This window comes from Molothrus aeneus, chromosome Z (assembly GCF_037042795.1).
Source record: "Molothrus aeneus isolate 106 chromosome Z, BPBGC_Maene_1.0, whole genome shotgun sequence".
NCBI classification, from domain to species: domain Eukaryota; kingdom Metazoa; phylum Chordata; class Aves; order Passeriformes; family Icteridae; genus Molothrus; species Molothrus aeneus.
In genome coordinates this window covers 59,788,151-59,807,180 of record NC_089680.1, presented here as the reverse complement: position 1 = coordinate 59,807,180, position 19,030 = coordinate 59,788,151, and the positions used below count along the sequence as shown (strand labels likewise).

Genomic DNA, 19,030 nt, shown 5'->3' with positions numbered 1-19,030 from the left:
GCAACAGAGTACTTTGTAGCAGACAGCTTTTTAAATGAATGACTTACTTAAAATTTCTTTTCTGGCTGGAAAAAGAGAAATTATTTTTTCAATCTTGATATTGGAGCCATAGAGTCTAATGTGTAGTTCCTATATGGCGGCAACAACTTTTTTGATTTACACAAGCATACACAAATAGCCTGAAATAAAGAAATCTTGAATAACAGATGAAAGTTGGTCACTTTGATTTCCAAAGTGGCTCTGAAGATAATGAGAAAATACAGCAGCAAAGAAGCAGTCCACTTCCCATACTGATCACATAGTTAGGATGTGAACCTATATGCCAGACTTAATATCACTTTCTTGCACAAGGATGGAAGCTCAAAAACGATCTGTGCTTCATTGCTTCATGGTGACTCTTGAAGATCCATTTCCTACATGAAGCAAAACACAGCATAGAAGTTCGGCCATCCCTTGTCTTATATTTCTCAAACTGCTCTCTAGTTCTAAACTATTTACAACTGCAAATTTTGAACAAGGTTAACAGTTGAAAAAAATGAGAGAAGGCAAGAGACCTACAACATACTGCACTTGTCTTGCCTAGCACAAGAAATCTCTTTTAAAGAAAAAGGAGTTGGTTGGGTACCCAAACTGAAATGAAGACACTGACTATGCTGTACTATTCCTTATTTCCCAATATATCCATTAAGGTAAATAAATACTTCTAGATGACAGAAACTACCTTTTAGACAGTCAAACTTAGGCGAGTTGAATCCCAAACATCTTTTACAGCCAGATTTTTCAATGAACAGTATAAAACTGAAGCCCCTGTAAAACAAAAATAAACACTTAAAATATTTTATAAGATCTATAGGTGTATGCAACTGATTAGATGTCTCCAGTGCTAAAATTTCAGTAGTACCTGGTAGTACCCATGCATTTCCCAAAAGACGTGAAGTTTCAAAAGGCTGTGATATCATTTCATGTATGACAGTGGCTGAGAGAGACAGCACAAGGCCTGGGCTGCAGACAGTACCTTCATCCTGTGTTTCTGAATAGCCTTAAAAGAATTAGGCTAGGTGTACTAAGAAGTCTAAGGAGAGATATTAGGCTGGGCTTGACATACTAAAGTTTAGAGATATTATATTATCTCTAAAGATATTAGAGATATTATAAAAGAGATATTATACTCACTAGGATTCTTTCTAGGTTCTTTTGTGTTTCTGGTTTGTGGTCATACATTAATAAATGTATGTTCAAATTTACTTTTGCCACATGCATGTGCATTATGGAGTGAAAACCTGACTATTTCTACACATCAAGTTATACAACACTGCAAGGGTCAGTTATGGCAAAACCAGGCAAAGTTGTGGCCCTGATAGTGACAAGTGCAAATTTGATTTGATGCAAATTGGGGAAGATTTCCAAGTAAAATTTGTAAATTTCTTCATTGGACATCATGTTCTCTGTCTCAAGCTTCTAAAATCATAAAGTCATAAATGCCTCAAATCAACATGCTACCAAAAGCCATATTGAAAGGTAAGTATTCAAGCTGTGTTGCGAAAACGATGCTTTTCTTTCAAGAAAGGTTAGCCCTTACCTGAAAGTCTATTGTGTGATGCAATCACAAAGACCAATTGATCACTCCAACAACCAGCACCATACACAGAATTTAGAGTAAACTCCTCTTTAACCTGCCCCGGGGCTTAGCTGGTGGTTTGCACTCTACACATTTGTTGACATCAACAAGGCTAACAGAAAAGTAGGTTAGTGATTGCAATTTCTGCTTTGATTAATTCACTCTATAATTTGTCTCTTTGAAGGGGGAAAAAGGGGGACTATATAATTAATATATTTTCAAAGAACTATATCTTAATCAAGCATAAATATTTTTCTAGATTGAATCATTACAACCTCTTCCTATACTAGCAGATACTACTATCTTAGATACTATCATCTTAGCTCAAATTTGGTTTCAGTAAGAAGGTATTAAAGTATTAACCAAAAATAAGTTGTGGTAGGGCTTGTTTGTGTGTTGTGCGTTATGGAAAGTACTGTGCCTCCTCCATCAGAACAGCATACAACAAAGGCTACATGCCACAAAGTATTGAGTTCCTGAGTATCCTGGCTTTCGAAGTTAATAAATTACCGCTAGTAACTCACTGAATATTTAGACAGAGCTGCAAGCAACTCACAAATGTCCAACTATTTTTTTTAAATTTAGCTTTTGAAATAACAGAACAGAAAAAAAGACAATAAACATTTTTAAGATGATAACTTATAGCTATATGAAGCATCAAATTATATTTAAATACATCCTAAGAACTGAGTGGTCTTGCCTTATTCTTATCAGTGTATAATTTTACCCAATAAGAACATAATGTTCCTTTCTTATTATGGCTATAATACTATGCTATTCACACCAATTTTCATGTATGACAGATTCCAGCTGTGATACCACAGTGACTACTCATTTAGTACTGGTGATCTCCCCTCATCCCATGGCTGCAGAGAGAAACACAGAAGGATCACAAGACCCTGTAATAATAATGTACAACTTACATGTACTCACATTCTACCATTGAAGCAGAAACATTGTGTTCTGCTTCCTTAATTTGCTATTTGCTTGGTGAAAACCTTAAACATTAATTGTAGATCAGTATTACTTCTCAGGCTAGTGTCAACTTTTTTTTACTCTTTCTTGCCAAGATAATTTGTGCAGACCCTCCAATGCCAAATATCAGGTACATATGATACAATATTACACATAGAGATATGTGTAGACAACATGTTGGCAAAGTATTTGAAGTGATATTCTTCAAAAACTATGAGTACTTTCCTCATCATGCACACATTTGATTGTACTAATGCAATTGCTGGTGCACACACTTCATATTCAGGCTCTTAGGACGCCTTCATTTGTTAGGACATAGCTCTGCCATACATATCCATCAGATTTTCCACTACTCTAAAATAACTCGTCTCTAGCCTTGGTTGAATGCAAGAGTTCTATTAGAAATGTGCAGATATTTTACAGAGGCTATGTAGAGTGGGATTTATGTTTCGTCAATGAATGTACATTGGCTCTTATTTGAATATGTACACATATACACCAGAAATACGCAGACAATGAATAGATCCTCAAAAGAAAAGGACATACTTTCCATAGCACTGAGAAACAAGACATTGACATTAGGGCTATCACTTCTCCAGTATATGCAGACATAGGGTGGGAATCTACAGTATAAACACAGAGAAAATTATTGCTTTTCATTCCAGTTTAATGATCTTCCACTCACACACTGAAAATGGGGATGCATCCTCTCTTCACCTGAAACTAGCTACCTGAAAGATTGGCAGCTGCCTGCAGAACAGGTACATCTTGCATTTAGTACCAGGTGGTCAAGGTTTTAATCATGGCTATGGTGATAAAAAGGCTGGGAAGGCTTACATTTCATGCACTGACCTAGACAAACACAACACCACACAACATCTTTGCTGCAACCCAAGCTAGTTCTTGGATTCAACTTTCCCTACACACAGAATCACAACAAGTTGGAAGGGTCCACAGTGCGGCAACTGGTCCAACCTCCCTAATCAAGCAGGGTCCTCCTGGAACAAATGGCACAGGATTGTATCCAGATGGTTGTGGAATATCTCCAGTGAGGGAGACTCCTCTGGGTAATCTCTTCCAGTGTGTCATCACCTGTATAGCAGAGAAGTTCTTCCAAATATTTAGGTGTCACTTTGTTTGTATGAGTTTCTGTCTATTGCCTCTTGTTTTATTGATTTGCACCACTGAGAAGAGCCCAGATCCATTCTCTTGATTCCCTTACTTTAGATATCTATACACATCTATGGCATCCCCTCTAAGTCACCTCTTCTCATGCCCCAGCTCCCCCAGTCTTATGTCATATGAGACATCCTCCAGACCCTTGACCAACTTAGTAGCTCTCTGCTGGACCTGCCCCAGCAGTTCCATGTCTCTCTTGTACTCAGGGGCCCAGAACTGCTCACAGTACTCCAAATGGGGTGGTACCAGGGCTAAACAGAGAGGCAGGATCATCCCCCTGGACCTGCTGGCAGTGCTCCTCCTAATACATTCCAGCATTCCTTTGGCCTTCTTGGCCACAAGGGCACACTACTGGTTCATGTACAGCTAGCTGTCCAACAGGATCCCTGGGTTCTTCTCCTCAGAGCTGCTTCCCAGCAGGTCAGCCTGTGCTGGTGCCTGGGGTTATCCCTCCTCAGATGCAGGACCTTGCATTTACCCTTTTTGAATTTCAGAAGGTTCTTCTCTGCCCACCTGCCCAGTCTGTGAAAGTCCTTCTGAAGGGCTGCACAACTCTCTGAGGCATCGGCGACTTCCCCCAGCTTTGTATCATCTGCAGACCAGCTGAGGAGGCATTTCCCCTTCATCCAAGTCGTTGACAAGTTAAACAGCACTGAACCCAGTACAGAACCCCGGGGCACACCTGAAGTGACAGGCCTCCAACTAAACTCTGTACCACCGATCACAATCTTCTGGGATCTGACTCAGGAATCTGACTCTGGAATCTGGGCTCAGCCAGTTTTCTCAACCTAGCCGAAGTGTCCATTTGTCCACCCTATACTTGAGTTTTCTAATAAAGATGTTAAGAGAGACAGCCTTACAAAAGTCAGGGCAGACAATATCCACTGCTCTCTCCTCATTCGTCTGGGTAATTTTTTCATTGTAGTAGGCAATCAGGTTGGTCAAGCATGATTTGCCTTTAGTGAATTCTTGCTGACTTCTCCTGATCATATTTATGTCTTCCATGTTGATAGACATGGCCTCCAGAATAAAGCACTCCATCTTCTTTCCAGGGATCGAGGTGATGCTGACTGGATGGTAGATCCCTTTGTACTCTTTCTTGCTCTTTTTGAAGACTGGAATGATGTTTGTTTACTTCAAGTCCTCAGACACCTCTCCTGATCTCCATGACCTCTCAAAGATGATCATGAGAGGCCTATTTATGATGTCTGCCAGCTCTCTCAGCACTCATGGATGCATCCCATCATGGCCTGTGGACTTGTGGATGTGAAATTCATTTAGGTGCTCTCTGACAAAATCCTCCTTCAGTGAAGAAAGCTCTTCCTCCTGACATTCATACACCCTGGTCTCCTGGCTTAGAGATCCCTGGGGGCTGATATTGTTGGTGAAGACAGATGCAAAGAAGACATTCAATAACTCTGCCTTCTCTGTGTCCTCTGTTACCAGAATGCCCTCCATTTACTAATAGTTATCCTTTGTTTTCCTTTTGTTATTTACATATTCGAAAAAGCCCTTTTTGTCATCCTTGGTTAGATTAAATACTAGATGGACATTGGTCTTTCTAGACTTACTTCTAGACTCACTGCAGCAGGGGTCCCTGCACATACTCCTTGCACTGTACAGTCATAAACATAACTTGTTTACATGCTTCTGTGTCTTGATACATTGCTGAGTTTGGCCTATTAGAAACCTCGGGTTAATGCTTCCCCATCATCACAGCAAACTTCCATTCTGGGTTTACTTAAAAAGAGAAAAAGAAATTAAATTGATTTCATAATCCTTCTTAATTATTGACACAAGAGGACAAAAAGTTGTCCTCCAGAGTCCTGCAAACTGGTGTAAAATTTCAAAGCTAGAGTTCCTCTCCAGTAAGTTATTCTCAGCAAATTTGGTCTGTTCGTTGCACACATACATATATAGATCTGTCTTTATATATGTGTTCTCCTTGTGAAAAGCATTCTGGCTACTTAACAGGCTTGTGGGATCCTGCATAAATGATGCTGATTCTATATGATTCAAACTATAAAATATAAAATTAAATCCCATTTTCAACATGTGAATACAGAGATTATATAGAATCTGAAAGATCAAACTGGAAATTCTTCATTCTCATGTGTGAGGTTTTTTTTCAATCCCACAGTCCCATTGGTTTCAACTGGGCTGAGTAAGGTCTCACATAAGACCACATTCTGGCCCTGTTTTAAAACCACATCAAGTCTCTAATCTTGCAGTCTGATCTGTGCAAAGACAGTCATGTTATGCCAGTGGACTGTTTTTCTGGTGTGGGAAGACATTTCATGGATCAAGGCCATAACAGTTAACTACCCAAACAAGAACAAGACAAAGCTTCACTGCAGCATTTAATCTAATGTTTTTGAGGTTATATTAAGTTTTAGCTTCAGAGATATGCAGTTTCCAAAAGCACTTTCCAAAATGTGTAATATTCTTAATGTATTCTTACATCTTTAAGATGACAAACATCACACAAATGTTAGAGAATGGCAGTGTAGTCACTTCTGCAAGTCTGAAGTGGACTACAGCAGAAAAATAGCCATGCCTGCAGAAAAGGTGGTCCTTCCAGGACACCCATTCCTCCTGCTGAATTTTTGCATGTTTGTTTTCCTGGTGTCTTATACTGACATTTCCAATTTGCTTGTGAGCAACATGGGTATGTGTCTTGGTTTGAAAAGACAGGTGTCTGCTAAGGAAGGCAGGAGTGTCTCTTGAAATGGAAAATGTAAACTCCCTCCATCCAAATTATTATAATTTTGAAATTAGGGGGGGGGGTCTCAGTAGAGTAGAAATAACAGTTATTTATTAGGAAAAATAAAAATGCAGGAAAAATAAAAATATAAAACAACACTGACAGAGTCAAAAATCTGACCTGACACCCTGTGGGTCAGGGTGTTGGTAGCATTCTGATTAAATGGTGGCTGCAGTCCTCCTGGAGTGACAGCTGTGATTCTGTTGAAGCAATCATCCTGTAGAAGGATGTTGTTTTCCTCTGAAGGTCCAGTGGTGGTGTAGATGGGTCTGGTCTTCCTCTGGGAATCCAGTGGAAAAGAAACCTGCTCCCCTGGGAATCCAGGGGGAAAAGGTTGCTTGTGGTGTTCTAAATATCAGATTCTATCCAGGTAGGAATGCTTGGCTCCTCTCCCTGGGCAGAACATCTCCCAGTGGGATGATGTAATTTTATCAGTCATGGAGTGACAGTCAATGGCTAATGAAGAGAAGATATCTCCCCTGAGGGAGGATGGGTCATGGAAGAGATAAAGAAAACTGCCCCACCTGGTTTTAACAGGTGGCCCAATTAACAGAAGATAACTGCCCCACCTCTAACAGATGGCAATAAAATACACACTCCCAGCCACATCTTTGCAACCTAAGACAGAATGGAAATTCAACCAGCCACCCAAAAGGTTTAACACACCACTAGACAGAAGTGATTTTTCTGTGATAGTGAAACAGAGGTACCTACCTATTTTAGACAGCTTTATAGTGCCCATCTGCCTTCACTGCTATCTATTTTAATATTAATAGTGATCAGAAATATAAGTACTCTCAACAGGGTACTTTTCATAAACTTTCACTGGACTCTGATGGGCATATTCACATCTCTGCAGCACTTCAATGTGTTTTCTTTTTACAGATATATCAGACATTTCACTTCTTTAATGAATGGCATACAGATAGATGGATGCACGCACATGAACCATGTATCAGTGTGCAGCCAGGTGTGCATTACAAGTAGAAAAAACTGGGCTTGACATGAATAAAAGTGTCCTATCATACTGTATATGAATTGACTTTAATGAATTTATCTGACCATTGTTTTTTAATGGCATGAACACCACTGTAAGTTTGTGGGTTACCAACTGTTAAGCTCATATCATGAAATTCTTATGCATCCATAGTTTCAGTTTTTAAATATATCTTCCCTGAGTAAAAGAAAAAATGGTGAAGGACCCAGAAGAAAAACTTTGCCTTTGGGCTTCAGAGTCTCTTAACTAGTAAAATAATACTGGTGGGCTATGTCTACAGTTGCTTGTCAATGTTAGAGTAGGACTGGAATGTGTCAGATCTATGAAGAACTGAATTCTTTCTGCATCTCCTTAGCTCATGAAAAGTCATATTGCTGCCCACAAAGGTGCAAAGGTTGAATAAAATTTCATTTCAGACAGTGTGAATCCAATCCATCACCTGATTTTGGATTGCCATTTTGATTATTACCAGGAGCTGCATAATGGCTTGAAGGGCACCCCAGTAGGATTTCTCCTTGCTGGAGAGGAGAGCTGCAGAGGTTAATCAAAACCAGTACAGCCCTTCTTATCTTTTACCGCTTCTGCTCATCTCCCATTCAGCATCTGTCTAATCTGGGCATATTCAGTACAGTATTCCCTGTCTGTGCACTCAGAATGATCTAAATACAGCTGTTAACATCTCGATCAAGGCACAGCTCTAATTAGATTTCTCTGTTGTAGTTGAAGGAAACATACTTGGAAAGTTGCTCCATGCCATATTTCAACTACCAACAGTAGCTGGTTTTGTTGAAACTTCTGTTATGTTTAAAAAAGGATATATTTCTAGTTAATTACAAGCTTTCACTTAAGAAACACTTTTGGAGCAAAGGTAAAGACCAAAAGGCTTAGCCCAAAATGTAAAGGCATGAAAGCGAAGATGAGAAAAATTTAAATACTTAAATATAGGAGCTTAAAACGGAAACTGGTGCTCCTCTTTAACCATGGTTATTTTCTGTACTAATCTACCTGTCTCTATGAAACAGACAAAGGCAGACTTGTTTTTGCAGCCAGACAAGAGGATATCTTTAATAAAATAATTATTTTAATAGTAACATAATAACAAAACAACAACACAACAAGAACAAGAATAACAAGAATAACAATAACAATAACAATAACAATAATAATGCCAGAAAAATTAATGTCATTGAGTACCAAAAATATGCAAAACAAATAAGGGCCAGGATAAGGAACACTGAAATGTGAATATTCAATTAACAATAACAGAAATGATGTGGGACATGGTATGCAAATGATGAGTGCCTCAGACCAAGCATTCTCAATAGCAAAGCCAATTAGTCATTTGTTAAAAACAACCCACATGACTGTTTTTCAGATCATGAGGAAATCCATGTTGAAGATGTTTGCTGTCCTAACAGCAAAACCAAACATGTTCCATAGTGCAAGCATTAAGAAGACGTATAACCCACACAGTATTCACAGCTAGGAAAATGATAAGAGGGAGAGATGCTTGAGGAGAAAAAACTTGCTAACCAGGGATTTTTACATTGACCACAGCACCCCATGTCCCACATGCTGATTTCTCAAGCAAACCTGTTGCCAACTGAAATTTTTTCTTGAACTGTAAAATTCATAGGATGTGCTTGGCTTGCATCAAGAACACAGCAGTTTATTCCCCACACAAACAGCTCTGTCTAGCTCAGCTGGATATAAACAGAAAGACTTCTTCACTAATTATTTATACAAACATAGCTGCATTCTGGAAGATTCATAGGAACTGGAAATTGGTTTACTTCTGATTCTTACTGGTCTTTTGATTTTCAGGGCTGTCGACTACTGAAAACCATCTAGACCTTCATCCACAGGAAGGTAATTCACAAGTGATTTTTCTCCCCCTGAGAGTACTGATACTGCTTATATAGTAATAATAATCATAAAGTATTTATATAAAGCACAATCTTTACTTGTACAAAGAATTTGTCTTCCAACCTGTCCAACTTTGAGAGTACTTGTATGAGTAAAGAGTACATCAACCTTGCCGCAGATGTTTGCGCTGTGAGAAGAATATTCTTACATGTCTGGAATTGCATTACACTTATGTGGCAAACAGTGCACAGATAATTGCATTATCTGTCCTGGCAAACAGTGGCTTTTTCAAATCAAAATGACTACTTTTATTAGTCAAGGTGAACTTATTCATAAGTGTTTTCAGATTCAAGACAACTGGTTTTTACATTATGCACCTCCCTCTTTCCCCTTTTCTAACCTCTGGTAGACCAAGCAGTTGAAATACTGAAACAAGCTTTGCAAGGGGAATAAGAGGAAAAATATTTTCCTGGTGCTTTGCATGCTGTCATCCACATCCTCTCACTTGTTCGTGAAATGCAGTCACAATAGGGAACATGTGAAATAAGTTCCCAGCAGTTTGCTTTAAACGAAAGGGGGTGAGAGAAGAAAGAATAGTGCAGCCAGTGGAAAAAGAACTATAATTTTGGTCAGGCAGAATACTGTGGCTCTGCAGCCATCTAGGACTGTAAAGCAAACCTTACCCTATTTTAAGAACATTTGAAAAGCTTGTGGGACTGGATCTCAGTTTAGGGTCTGAGATTAGCATTCCACTTGTGCAAAGTACCATGGAATTTTAATGAATAGAAGTAGCCAGATTTTCTCCTCTCTTCCTGAGATCTCTGTGTTTGCTAATTTAGAGACACATTTCACATTTCACCATTTCAGTGGTGCATTTGTACTAGCACCATACTGGGGCAATGGTTAAAAAACCTGATGCTGAGAAAAGTGGTATCTGTGAATCTTATGTAGTCCTAGATACACACATAAATGTTTCCACACCTTAGATAATGAGATATTAAAATACTGCAATGAACACAAAGATCTAAGAGGCCAGTCCACAGTCCACTTTGCTGTTGTGAGGAGTTTCTGGATTTAAAATAATGGAAAAAAAAATCAAGATATTATTTAAATTTCTGCTCTAAATGCATGACTGTTTTTCCTTAGGAAATGAGTCTCTAGGACCTGATTATCTCTGCACTTGTTTTTGTCAAACAGAGTTATTATATTGAAATAACATTTCAGGTCCTTTATGGTGGGTTCTCAAGGGGAGTTAAGTATTTAACTCATTTTGGTAAAACCAAGCAGCCATTTTTCCAGGTCTCTATCTTAGCTAGTCCTTGTCTTTATTACAGGTTTTCTGAATTATTTTCCCTTTAAAATGTTCATGTAGAGTTGCAGGGACCCACCAGCAGCAAACAATGAGAGGAGCTGGATAGGGAACTTCTTGGTCTCATAATGACCATCCAAAAACCTTGATCTAGCCTGAGAATCAAGATGCTTGACCCAAATCTAAAATTTTGTGCAAGTCATTTATTTGCCTTTAAGAAGACTGTTCAAAAAAATTGTTTTTAGCCTTGAGATAAGGCATTGTGAAATGTGTGCAGATGGTTTGCGACAAAGTTTTAAGCCTTTTATTGACATTTGCTTTGGAGAAAAATTAGGTAGCTGTCTGTATAAAATCTGGTCACACAGTCCTGAAAATCTGGCTGTATTCTTTTTGTTAATCAAAACCATACAGTAGTATGCAATGTGGTCTTTTTTATTTCAATAGCATGAAATATTTTGGATATTAGCTGCTTCTTAAAATGACTATAAATTTCAACAAATACCAAGAAAGACAACAGCTTCAAACAAAAGTGGAAACGAAACACCTCACTGCAAAACCCAAGGCTTCCCAGAGCATTTAATCCAACATTTCTGGAACTTAACTGCACTCTCTAGTGCAGTTTCTGGAGCTATAAAAATCTGTTCATTGTCACTTAATGTCACAGGTTAGAGTAAATGCTTATATGCTGAATTTTAATATTTGTGTTTTTGTTGTAACTTAAAAGTCACATAAAAAATTATTATAAACTGCTGGAGCACAGTCAAGTTTTGGTAAAAATCAGGCTAGATGATGTATTCTCTTCATATGGGTGTGCACCCATCACTGGAAGCAGCTGCTGGGTCTTGAACAAGGTAGAAGAAGAGGCTGATAAAAGGCAAATCCTGTGAGGGGGTATAGTGATTTTTATTATGTCAATCTCCTCCCTTACATAATGGGTCAGGTGTGAAAATTCCACTCCAGGAGAGTGCAGGAAGTTCAAACTAGCCTGAAGGTATTCATTCATGCCTTTTGATGGACCATAACTGACTCAACTGTGCTGACAGGAGAGGCATCTGTAATGTCTTAAACAATCAAAGACTCCTGAAGTGTTCCATAATCCACATCATTGCATCATTCAGTGTGAAACTTCCCACCCCTGAGGAGGTACCTGGGTATTCCCACCTGACCATAAGTGAATACAAACACAGTAGATTCTGATGTTTTGTGGGCTTTCCACACTCCTGACAGATCAAGCCAGTGACCATCACTTTGACCAACAGACATCAAAATTGCAACAACAAAGTCTCCTTTCAGCATCCAACAGGTGGCAACTCTATACCTTTCTAGTTTCTTTTTCCTTTTTTTTTCTATTTCTACCTCACATTTATTGTTATATAAAAATCCATTCTCTTGACTTTGGCATATGGTCTTGTTTGCAATAACCAGATCTTAACACTATATAATTACCTTTTAAGTCAATTACTCTGTTGCTTCTCCTCATGACTCTATCCTCCCCAAACTGTATCAGCTGAGTTTTTAATTATTATTTACCAAATAAGAAAAAAAGAAAAATTAAGAGCAAAGTTCACATGCAAAGATTATAATCTTCTGCAGAGTTCTCTGTATGTGAGCATATTGAAGATAGCACTCTTACTGACATAGGGGTTGCTACTTTTTGTGATGCTTTTTTAGTTAGTAAAGTCAGTAGCAGTAAAGCCTTGGACTTGGCAGCAAGTCAGCATTTGAATCTTTAATTTTGTGGCTATAAACAGCCACATCATATTTCCAGCAAAAACAATGGGGCTGTTTTCAGCACTGCTCTACCAAGGAGACATGTTTTTTATTTTCTTCTTGTATATACAATTAAAACCATTCCAATCACAGAACTCTGCTCTGCATTCACCTCTGAAACAGAGCATGAGGGATGTCACTCAAAAGTGAAAATCCTGCCCTTCCTTGGGCCAAATAATGAAAGAAAGCTTAGCAGTGCAGCATTACTCATTGGACTTCTATTAAAATTTTGAATTAATTGTCTAATTACTAATACTTACCCCAGTGTGCAATAAAAAAGGAGACATCTTGTCGTAAGCAGTCTTTTTTCCTTCTGTCTGGGAAAGATGGAAGTTTGTCCCAGTCTTGGCCAGGACCTGGAGGTTATTCTATACCACCTCACAGAGTTGCTGGGGCCAGGGGGAAATGACTCTCTGACTTCCAAGAAGGGCATAGTTTCTGATTGAAAAGAAGTGGCAGCATTGTCTGCCATTGTTCATTTCCTTGTAGTCCTTGGTGAGAATTCTTTTGAGTGAATCACCCTCTCTTTTGCATACTTTTGTTTCCAATACTGTTGTTTTTACTGTCCATTTTCTTATATCATTGCTGTTTGCAATAAACTGTTCTTATCTCAACCAGCGATCTTCACCTTTTGTGCCTCCAACTCCATCCTGCTGGAGTGGAAGTCAACTGATGATATATGGTTTAGGAGAGTCTTGGTGAGAGCAATGAATTAGGGAGTACCATTCCTGAACCATGACAACCTTTCATCCTGCATGTGATAAGGAACTGCATGCATGGAGTATAGACAAGTTCTCTTCTTGCTGTAGAGGATTTCCACCAGTGCCTGTGTTCTTGTTGAGTAATAATGAGATAACATAATGAAACTGTAGAAGATGTATGTCAGATGGTTCTCCAATAACATTAGGAAAAAAAACCCCCAGCTGATGTATGGGATATTGAAGGAAGATTAAGTTGTTAATGCATATTAGTATATTCTTAATTTCCTTTTAATTGAAAAAGACATATTGACTTTAATTAAAACCATTTCACAGGAACTGTCATTTAGCACATGTCAAGCTAGTTAATTCAGAACAGAATTCTTTTAATTAGGGTCTGCTTTCCTTATATGTGGGGCCAATGAAATCAGCCTTTCCTTATCAAGAATTTACATATCTCAAAGAAATACAATACAAATCTCTAAAAACTCTTATCTATTATTAGAAGCCCATATGGATAGCATTAAAATGATGGTGCTGGCATTGTTCATGCCACAGACATCAGAGTTTCCTTTATGACTGTTTGAAAAAAAGAAAAAGAAAAAGATGGCTTTGAAGAAAGACTATTTTAAATACATAGATTTATCCTACATTAAAGAGACTACAAAATTTATGACATAGATGCTCACATTTAAATTATTTAATGTCTGCTTAAATAAATGGGCCTACTCAAGTGTGTTGTGTGTTCTGTGAGCCAAAGACACATAAAGCATTTTCAAAGCATGCAGCATGCAGTTCTTCCCTTAAATGAACTATAATCAAAAGGAGAAAAGAGATCAGATTTTTTTTTTTGGACAATACCATCATTGTTAACTTTCACTGCTTGTGAAGATTTAACAGTGATTGCTAATCCAGTGGCTGTGAACATCAGTGTGCTAACGTCATCTCAGTTATCAAATAGTATATAATCTCTATCTTGACTTTCACGTATTTTCTGAATATATCTCTAACTTTCTGATGGGTCTCCGCCTCTTGGCTGATGTACTGCTGTAAAGACCTTCTCCATGGTTTCTGGGAACCTCCATGTGTGACATCTGTAATGCTGGTCACATCCTTTCAGGAGTAAGAATAGCTGAGAAAAATATAACAAATCATAAAAGGAATAATTGCAAAATGTAGACTTAGTCTAATCATACAGGGTTTAGCCACTGTTTTACTGACCTCTGTCAACATTGGATTACAGAGATTAGTGAAAGGAATACTTAATAACTGAACTGTGGATTCTAAAGAGGATTATCTGGTAAGATATTTCATGTATCCTGATGGTTTGTTGAATATATTAGGAACCTCATTATGGGCCTTACTAACTCAACCATAAAGGAAGAATGATTCCCCAAAATCAAGTGTAACTTAAAATTTAATGTGTTTATTGCAAACACTTTACCTAGGATCCTACCCATACCAATTTTTCTCCCAGGGCAACTCTCTAGTACGGATGGGTGTAGAGCTGTAGGAGCGCCATGTGTTAAAATCTGTGTTAAAATTTCTACAAAACCTTGAAAAGTGGATGAACTTTAACTAGATGATCTGCAAAACCAAAATATTGTGCCCCAGGAGTTCTTCAGCTCAAGCAAGGGGCTGTGTAGAGATGTTACTTCACTGCCTAGTCTCCTGTGTAAAGTGTACCCTGAGTATAACTAATAACTGTAGCTCTACTTTTAAATGTGACTGTAGATTGGTAACATAAGACCCTAATATTTATTCATTAATCACATTGCAGTCCATATTATATCTGTACTCATAAATTTAAATGCTTACTGTAATTTAGAACCCATTCAGCTGATCTAAGTCACTTTGGCACTGAATTGTGTATTTCAACTTCTTTTATGACATAGCAGAAACAGTGTTTTGCATTTTTATCATCTTGCTCAATATATTATTTGCTTCAAAATGGCAATTAGCAATAACTTTTCTTTTAAAATCACTCCTACAGTGGCTGTGCATAGGAAGTGTGGTTATGTTCACCACAACGGTTGTAAGATTGTAGGTGACTGCCTTTATTGCTCTGCTATACTCAATTTCATACTGTAAAAATATTTGAATAGTTTAAATGATAAGAAATTCTCAGATTATGGTGAAATTTTTAATCTTTGCAGTATTCTAGCCATATGGTTAATTATTGATGTAGCTCATACATAATGGCAGGGACAATGGAGAAACAGTTTTATGAAGGGAAAATAAGATACTGAACCCTCATACAAAGCCAGTTAGAAAAGGAATTAAAAGCAGAAGATCTTCCCTGCAAATATACCAAAGCACCTCTCAGCATAGCCTACTATGTGCCATGCTGTCAAAGCAGTGCAAAGTATTTTTTTTTTTTGCAATTAATACTAAGGTGAGTCATTGCTTAGCAGCAGCCCTAATATTTACACCCCTATGGATCTCATGACTTAGTAGCAAGCTTTGACTTCAATTAAACCTGTCAGTTTCTGATAGCAAGAAATCATTACAGCACTTCAAAAGCACTTGAACTGCATCAAGATCTTCACAATTATCTATATAATATCTTTCTGCTTTTGTTGGCTCCTTGATCTTCTGTGGCAGCCCCAACCTCTCTGTCAACTTTGTTCTGTAAGAAGTTGAACCTTAAAGTATGCTATTAAAAATATATATGAAAATGCTGCAGTATACAATGGATTTCACCCAGTCTGACATTTTTTTTTGGGATAAATTCTTAATAAAAGTTGCCCATTTAAATAATGTACTGTTCATGTATTGTTCATGAATCAAACAAAGAGCCATTTAAAAATTACTAGCATTACAGAAATGTAATAACTTTTAACAAATTATTTAAATTACTGTAGCTCTGATTTCCAATCATTTCATCCACACAGCTATGGCAGAACTATCCCAGAAAAGGGAGTAACTTTCTGATAGAACTCTTTTCTTGTTGGATTTAAGAAATATTTTAGAAGTGAGAATTTCTCAGTTATGTATTTGTCTTTCAGAGCAGGACCATAGAGGGTATAGGAACACAATCCTACAACCACGGATGAAAGCACAAAGAGTTCGGAGGATTCATTCCATCCTTACAATCACAGTGAATAAAGCCTTATACACATGCAGAGTAGAAAAGATGATTTGTTCTGACCATTGCGTAGATCACTTCCTCAGGAGTCTTTGGTCCCTGCAGCTTACCTTGCCTGGCACTTTCTCCTATTCCAAGGAGGACTTTGAGTCATGACAGCTGTGCGCATGTTAAACAATGACAGCAACTGGTTAGCAGCACCCAAAGATGGAGCCCCCACCCATCAAACTGTGAGAGCTCCTTGCTCAGTCTTCTAGACTGATGTCTTTTGTTTGCTATTGTTTTGAAACACAGCCCAGATTTTTTCAAAAACCACTGTCTTTTGGACAACTGTCTTCTGCTAACTATTTTTGAAGAAATCAATCTTTGTGTTAAGCAATGAAAATGGCATGGTCAAAAAGTAATGCTAAGGCACCTAATACATGCCTAATTATTTGCAATGTTGTTTATTAGCTCTAAACAGGGACAGTCAGATGGCTGTCCCCTCATTTTGAACAAGGGACCTATGGACCATCAGCAGTTCACTGATCATAGATGAAGAGCTCCTGGCTTTGCTCCCACTGTGAGGATATTCTTTCAGGTCATATCGCCTCACACTACAGCAATATTACCTACTAATTTATTAAACAATTCTACAGGCATAACTAAAGCATTTGGGCTGTTAACAAATCTTTAAGATGGTTTCAAATCAGCACATAGTATTTTGCAGTGAAGTCATGAAAATGTGCCAACATGAACACATCTAATGATGAAAATGTTGCATGCAGATATCTCTTTCCCTATTATCCCATAAAATAAATGTGTATTTTTATTTATATGAGTAATTTTAGATACAAACATTTTACCAAAACCCCATTCATTTAGGAAATATATAAGCACACTGAGCTTAATATAAGAAAGTGTTTTAGAACATATTTTAGTGATTATAAAATGAAAACAAATTTAAAAAAAAGTCCTAAACTACTTTTCTTTCTTCCTCATGATGAGAAAGAAATACAGATTATCATCACATTATTTGTCATGTGGCAATGAAGTGAAAGTTATGCCTCACACCATGTATTCTTTACATGATGAAAAGGAGTATAATTTAATTTTTTTATTTGAAGGTTCTGTCTGGGCACATTTGCTACCAATTTTATTTTTATTGCAGTGCATGGATAGCTAAGTCACATGTCCTTATATTAATGCAGAGTACATAGGAAAGGAAAGGGAAAGTATAATTTTTGTTGTTGCTTTTGTCATTTGAAATTTCCATAGTGTCTATGCACATTGGCTACCATTTCATTTTTACTGCACTGCACTGATAGCAATGTCACATATAATTAACACCAAGGTGGGAAAAAAAGAAAGATTTTCCCCCCTGCCTCTGCTATGAACATTGCTTGAAATTTTTGTATTGTGTGAATAGCATTTCCAGAGGGTGGTGGATATACTGAAAGATCTTACCTCCATTGTAAAAGATCTTACCTCCATTGTAGAAGAAGTATAATGGTATATGTGTTTGTATTGCTCCATAAGAGAGTGGATAGAAAATATAGTGCTACTCACATTTCTTATCAGTGGGATACAAGTTGGTTCAATATCTAGGAATAGTTAATGTAGAAACAGCCATTTCCCAGGAAAACGGAAATAATAACAGAATTTAATTTCCCCAAATCAGTATTTTTTATTAAAGTGCTTATCCATGCATCCCAAAATAACTCCCATGTCCACCTCTCTGTCTTTTAGCTTCTAAGCAGAGAATGTGACACCCTCTTTAGGATATGTAGGTGTACTCTGTAGCTGTGGTGGACTCATTCCTCATCAACAACTTGCATAAACAACAATTACCAGGATGGACACGATGCCCACCTGCATGGGGAGGACCAAACAGCTGCATGACTGGTCTCTTTTCCATGATGTGCCATTTTACAAGTTAGCACCAACAACAGACAGGATTAACTTTGGGAAAATTGTGCCTGATTTTGGTGGATCTATTGTGAGCAATTGTCTCAATTTTGGAGAGCGAAAGAGGTCAGTTTATTTTATTTTATAATTTATTATTAGAATTTGGGTATCATACACAACACTGCCTCTTTATCCTTGACCTTTGGAGGAACTGTGTTGTGGTACTTAAAACTGACTTCAATTTTTTAGGAGCCACCCAAACAGAAATAGGGCTGCCAACAGGAGATGTCAAGCTCCAGTACAGTCCTTCATCTACAGCTTGGGTAGTTCTACTAGTCTGAGATAGATCTTGTGCATTGCAGCTTGCACCCTGCTCTTTAGGCAGAATACCACAAGCTGGTCAACAAAGCTACTGAAAAGATTGGAAGGCATGTCTTTGAAGAGCAGCTGAGCACTCTGGGTTTATTCAGTTTGGAGAAAAGGGGGCTGAGGGGTGAACTCATTGCTGTCTACAACTTTCTGAGAAAGGGAAATAGAGAGGGAGGGGATCCAGGACAATCTGTGGGAATGGTTCAAACCTTTTTCAGGTTGGAGCTTGCTATTAGGAAGCATTTTTTTATTGAAAGGGTGGCCAGACATTGGGAATAAAGGGATGCCCCAAACCTGTCAATGTTTAAGAGGCATTTAGGTTATGTGCTGAATAGCATGCTTTAACTTGTTATTTAGGTAAATAACTTCAATCAAACCTGAAGTGGTGAGGCAAGTGGACTAGATAAATGTTGTAGGTCCCTTTCAACTGAAATATTAGTCCTCCCCTCCCCTCCCCTCAGGCCATAGAGGATGGTCTCAGACAATTTATCCAGCATCAGTAATGTCCCT

At 37.9% G+C, this 19,030-nt stretch overlaps 1 long non-coding RNA gene across 4 annotated transcripts in view; it reads left to right on the top strand.

The window, feature by feature from the left end:
* Positions 1 to 19,030, top strand: part of LOC136568881 (uncharacterized) — a 59,615-nt gene that overhangs the window by 37,330 nt on the left and 3,255 nt on the right. For 3 of the 4 annotated variants that reach the window (XR_010785286.1, XR_010785288.1, XR_010785287.1), the window contains exon 11: positions 9,358 to 9,402. The exons of the other annotated variant lie outside the window; for it this stretch is intronic. This is a non-coding gene — a long non-coding RNA (uncharacterized lncRNA). The remainder of the gene's footprint in view (positions 1 to 9,357; positions 9,403 to 19,030) is intronic. 4 annotated transcript variants of the gene reach the window in all.